The following is a 6,713-nucleotide window of genomic DNA, read 5'->3' as shown; positions in this document are numbered from 1 at the left end:
AGGCAACCCACTGACTGGGAGAAGATCTTCACCAACCCTGCAACAGACAAAGGTCTGATCTCCAAAATATATAAAGAACTCAAGAAACTAGACTTTAAAATGCTAATTAACCCAATTAAAAAATGGGGCACTGAACTGAACAGAGAATTCTCAACAAAAGAAATTCAAATGGCCAAAAGACACTTAAGGTCATGCTCAACCTCCTTAGCGATAAGGGAAATGCAAATTAAAACAACTTTGAGATACAATCTTACACTTGTCGGAATGGCTAAAATCAAAAACACCAATGATAGCCTTTGCTGGAGAGGGTGTGGAGAAAGGGGTACACTCATCTATTGCTGGTGGGAATGCAAACTAGTGCAACCACTTTGGAAATCAGTGTGGCGATTTCTCAGGAAATTTGGGATCAACCTACCCCAAGATCCAGTAATACCACTCTTGGGAATATACCCAAGAGATGCCCTATCATATGACAAAAGTATCTGTTCAACTATGTTCATAGCAGCATTGTTTGTAATAGCCAGAACCTGGAAACAACCGAGATGCCCTTCAATGGAAGAATGGATGAAGAAAGTGTGGAATATATACATATTAGAGTACTACTCAGTGGTAAAAAACAATGACTTCTCGAATTTTGCATGCAAATGGATGGAAATAGAAAATACTATCCTGAGTGAGGTATCCCAGACCCAAAGAGAGGAACTTGGGATGTACTCACTCATAATTGGTTTCTAGCCATAAATAAAGGACATTGAGCATATAATTTGTGATCCTAGAGAAGCTAAATAAGAAAGTGAACCCAAAGAAAATCCTATAGTCATCCGCCGGGATAGGGAAAGTAGACAAGATTGCAGGGCAAAAACTGGGAACTTGCGGGTGAGGTGGCTTTGTGCTAAGGGGAAATGGGATGAGAAACATGAGAAGGGGAGGATGGGAGGAGCTTGAGGGATTGGGATGGTTAGGATATAGGAAGGATGGATACGGGATCAGCGAAGTATATATCCTAACTAAGGGAGCCATCTTAGGGTTGGCAAGAGACTTGACTCTAGAGGGGCTTGCAGGTGTCCAGGGAGATGTCCCCAGCTGGTACCTTGGGCAACTGAGGAGAGGGAACCTGAAATGATCCTATCCTATACTGATGAATATCTTATATATCACCTTAGAACCTTCATCTGGCAATGGATTGAGATAGAGACAGAGACTCAATTTGGAGCAATGGTCTGAACTCTTAAGGTCCAAATGAGGAGCAGAAGGAGGGAGAACATGAGCAAGGAAGTCAGGACCAAGAGGGATGCACCCACCCACTGTGACATTGGAACTGATTTATTGGGAGCCCACCAAGGCCAGCGGGACTGGGACTGAATAAGCATGGCTTGAAACTGGACAATGAAGGCTGATGAGAAGCCAAGGACAATGGCACTAGGTTTCGATCCTAATACATGAACTGGCTTTGTGGGAGCTTAGCCTGTTTGGACGCTCACCTTCCTGGACCTAGATAGAAGTGGGAGGACCTTGGTCTTCCCGCAGAACAGGGAATTTGTACTGCTCTTCAGTATCGAGAGGGAGGGGGAATGGAGTTGGAGGAGGAGAAGAGGAGTGGGGATAGGGAAAGGGTAGTGGGGGGAGGGGCAATATTTGGGAGGAGGGGGAGGGAAATGGGAAACGGGGACAGGTGGAAATTTTAATTAAAAAAGAATAAAAATAATTAAAAAAGAAGATGACACCCCTCTATACTATCCCAGCCCACACCTCTGGCAGAAGCCCTATGCTATACTAGGGGACACTGCAGCAACCAAATTGCAAGATATGCCCCCCGACTCTGAGACCATCAACACTCCCCCAGAACCTACCCAGCCAAATTGCAATAACCTTTTCTTTCCTTGTCACCCTATCCCAGGCCACATCTTTGTCAAAAGGCCCCTGTTCCACTAGAAGTCATTCCAGCTGCCAGAACTCTAGCCTCCAAATTGGGTGGAAACTCTCTGCTTGATTGTAGTCTACCTTGGCCATCAGAAGTCCAGTCCCCAATTTGGGCAGAGACACTGTATTCAACCACGGGGCACTACAGCCAGAAAAATTAGAGAAGAAATGGAAACCAAGGAACAAAGCACCTCTCCAACAAGACAAACTCAGAAATCAACAACTAGACCTATGACCCCCCCCAAAAGTGTTATGTCTAGATGATAGTGCAAAAATACAATCAACAACAACTAGAGCAACCTGTCACCATCAGTGCCTAGCTATCCTACTACAGCAAGCCTTGAATATCCCAAAATATCTGAAGCATCAGAAAATTAAAACCCACTTTATAAAGATTAGAGAGGTCCTAAGACATGAAATGAATAAATCTCTTTTAAAAAAAAGTCCAAGAAAGCCAAGAAGAAACAATTAGATTCGGTTGAAAAAAATGAATAAAAAAACAGTTCAAGACATGAAAATGGAAATAGAAGCAATAAAGAAAACACAGACTGAAGGCATTCTGGAAATGAAAAATGTACATATATGAACAGGAGCTACAGATGCCAGTATCACCAACAGACTACAAGAGATTGAAGAGAGAATCTCAGGCACTGAAGATATTATAGAAGGAAAAGATACATTGGTAAAAGAAAATGTTAAATCTAAAAAATTCCTGACAGGAAACATACAGAAAATCTGGGACACAATGAATAAACCAAACCTAAGAATAATAGGAATAGAAAAAGAAGAAGAATCCAAGATCAAAGACCCAGAAATATTTTTAACAAAATTATAGAAGAAATCTTTTCCAACATAAAGAAGGTCATGCATATAAAGATCATACCCATAAGAGCCTAACAGACTGCAAAAGAAATTGAACTAGAAAAGAAAGTCACTGGTTACATGGTAATGGAGAGAGGTGGTGTGTTTGTGTGGGAGAAGACCAGACTCTCTAGTGGCCTGACAAAAATCTACACCTTAGTATTATTGGTTCACTAAAATGGGACAGAGCTAAACAGAAAGTCTTCAGAAAAACCATAGCCCTCTTCTAGTTCAGCAGGCACCCCACTGCACCTTCTGCTGGCTCAGCAGGCTCCTAAAGCCCATTTCATGGCTCAACAGGAGCCCTCCTCCTTGTCTCCTGATAACTAAGGATAACTTTCCTTACCCTGCTGCTGGAAGTTCACTAGCCACTAGGACCTCCCACCAATTAGACCCATACTAATCTTTCCACTGCGAAACAGCTCCAGATTAATTCTCCTAATTCCACTTAAAAGGAGCTTGTGGCCTTCTTTGGGGGTCATCAAGTGACACTCCAATTTTAGAATTAATAAAGCACTCTTGTTATTGCATACATGGCTGTAGGTATTCTTTAAGGACTTTTCTCAGACTCTAACAATAATCAAAACATCAAAAATGCAGAACAAAGAAAGAATATTAAAAACTGTAAAACAGAAAGGCCAACTAACATATAAAGACAGACCTATTAGAATTACACATGACTTCTAAATCATGACTCTAGAAGTCAGAAGGCCTGGGCAGATGTCCTATAGACTCTAAGATACTTTAGATGTGAGCCCAGATTATTATACCCAGAAAAACTTTCAATCACCATAGATAAAGAAAACAAGATATTCCATGATAAAGTCAAATCAAAAATTATCTATGCAAAAATTTAGCTATACAGCTATGCAAAAGGTACTGGAAGAAAACCTCTAACCTAAGAAGGTTAATTACATCCATGAAAATATAGGCAATGAATAAATTCACACAAGCAAAACCCTAAGAATAGAAACACACACAGAGAGACACACACACTGACACACACACACACACACATAGACAAGTAGACAGACAGACACACTACCACCTCCACTGTCACCAAACAAGAATTAACAATCCTTGGTCATTGATATATTTCAATATTATTGAGGTCAATTCTAAAACAAAAACACAGACTAACAGAATGGATGCATACAAGAAACACACCTCAACATAAAAGATAGACATTACTTCCATGTACAGATTGGAAACAGGTTTTTCAAGAAAATGGACCAAGAAACAAACTGGTATAGCTACTCTAATATCTAACAAAATATACTTTAAATCAAAGTAATACAAAAGAAATGGATAGGGAGACTTCATAGTCATCAAAGGAAAAATCAAGCAAGATGACTTTTCAACTCTTAAAACCTATGCCCCCAATACAAGGACACCCACCTTTGTAAAGGAAACAATACTAAAGTTTAAATTAGACATGAATCCATGCACATTGTTAGTGGGGAATTTCAGTACTGTACTCTCAACAGGGTACTTGTCATCTATATAAAATCTAAACGCAGAGAGTACTGGGAGAGACAATGAGAACTGGAGGGCATTTTGGGTGCAAGATAGAAAGCTAGTGCAATGGATTCTTTCAGGAAACCACAGCAGGGTAACTCTAGTGAAAACTCCTAGTAACAGAGGAAAATGAGCCTGAACAAGCCATCTTCTTTAACCAGGCTAAGCTTCCAGTGTAGGAATTGGGATGATCAAGTCTTCCTATTGTGTGTCTGCTGGGTTCTGGTGTTACCATGTTGCTTTTTAGGATGTTGGAGGAGTTCTTGCATTGACGCCTTCCCATCTCTTCCTTCAACTCTAAAGTCTACAAGAGTTGGTCTCCATGGAGCTCACAGGGAACAATGCGTTGGGGGTTGGGGGTGGGTTAGATGACTGTCTAGGAGACCAGCTCCCTGTTGACTGCTAGGCATGTTGAAGGAACCTGGGAAGGAGGGGCCCAGGCCTTTCTCCCATGTGGAGGTTTTAGGGGGTGGGGGTCTGGGTTCCCAAGGCCACTGTTGTCTCACATTTTATGTTCACCAAGAATTGGTCTCCATAGAGCTCACAGGAAACGACATATTGGTGCAGGAGAGATGGCTGTCTAGCAGACAAGCTCTCTGCTGGCTGCTAGGAATGCCAAAGTCACCTGGGGAGGGGGCCCCTGGCCTTTCTCCACGTTTTAGGGAGTGGGAGGTTCTGGGTCACAGGGCCACTGTTGTCTCACCTCTTATGTCCACAGAGTGCACAGGGAACCTGAAATGATTCCTAATGATACTCTACCATACTCATCGACCAGAGAGACCTAGTATACAAGTCTTATGCCCAAATCTGCCAAGTGCCCCAAAAGCGAGCAAGGAGACTGAGTCCCGCATGTAAAAGCGAAGAGCCTTTATTTTATCAAGTTTGCAAACTCCATCTCTCTGCATGTCCAACATATTGGAATAAACAGAGAGCCCTGAGCTCAGTCAGAGTTGGGTTTTTAATAGTAGTAAATGTGGGTGTGAGTAGTTTCTGAGGTTCAGGACCCCTGATTGGCTCACATTTGTTTAGGGGTATCCTGGTGAGTGTGTGCTGGCAGATGGTCCTATCTACAGCAAATGAAATGTAAGGCACTTCCTTTGGATGGTTTGTTCTTGTAATCTTAGTTCATGGTCCTTCCTGCAACCAGTATTGCTTCAGGGTAAACTACTGAGACTTAGGCCTCTCTTAAACTTATCGATGGCTGAGTCCTGCACTGGCAGGTGATAATGGTTGGAAGTAAAGAACTTCCTTTGGGTATCTGTTCATATTTAGCTTATGATGGCTGGCTCCTTCCCAACAAAACACTTTGACTAAATAAATAAATAAATGTCAATGAAATTGTTCCTAATGGCACTCCACTATACTCACAGAGCAGAGCCTATTATAATCAGCATCGGAGAGGCTTCTTCCAGCAACTTATGAGAACAGATGTAGAGACCCACAGCCAGATACTAGTTGAAGTTCAGAGAATCATGCAGAAGAGGGAGAGGAAAGATTGTAGGAGCCAGAGAGATGGAGTACAACACAAGAAAAATGCCCAAAGAATCAATTATGCAGGTCTCATGAGGGTTCACAGAGACTGAACCAACAATCAGGAAGCCAGCATGGGTCTGATTAGGTCCTCTGCATATGTTATGGTTGTACAGCTTGGTGTTATTATGGGAGCAGAGGCTGTCTCTGACTCTTTTGCCTGTTTTTGAAACCCTTTTCCTCTCACTGGGTTATCTCATCCAGTGTTGATATGAGGGCATGCGCCTATTCTTATTATAACTTGGCATGCCATACTACGTTAATGTTCTGGGAGCCCCACTATTTTCTGAAGGGAAAGAAGGAGAAATGGATCTGGGAATGGGAGGTAGGAAGAGAGGGACTAGGAGGAGAGGACAGAAGAAACTGTGGTTGCTATGTAATGGATGGAAGAAAAAATAAGGTTGTACTATTTTCCCTCTGTAACAAATGAATATTTTCTTCAAAATTATATGAAAAGTCACATACCTTTAATCCCAGTACTTGGTAGGCAGAGGCAGGCAGATCTCTGAGAGTTTAATATCAGCCTCGTTTACAGAGCTAATCCCATTATAGCTGGGCTGTGACACAGAGAAACTCTATCTTGAAAAACCAAAATAAATAAATAAATGATATGGAAAAAGGGAGAGAGAAAAAAAAGGAAATCAGACTCAACTGTATCCTGTTTAAGAGTAAGGAACTTTAAGACTCAAGGCATTGTTTTGTGTTAAATCTGTTTCACGAAACCCATATGATCTGAAGTATGATCTCATGAGTTTACCTGATAGGAGACAGAACTGTCCCTATCCTCAACATATCCCAGCCTTACAAGTAGTCTTCTGCTCTCCATATGTATGCTTTCATGTGTTACACACAGACACATACACATACCCAAGGGATGGAACACG

This window comes from Chionomys nivalis, chromosome 1 (genome assembly GCF_950005125.1).
Source record: "Chionomys nivalis chromosome 1, mChiNiv1.1, whole genome shotgun sequence".
Lineage (NCBI taxonomy): Eukaryota > Metazoa > Chordata > Mammalia > Rodentia > Cricetidae > Chionomys > Chionomys nivalis.
This window is presented reverse-complemented; position numbering follows the sequence as displayed.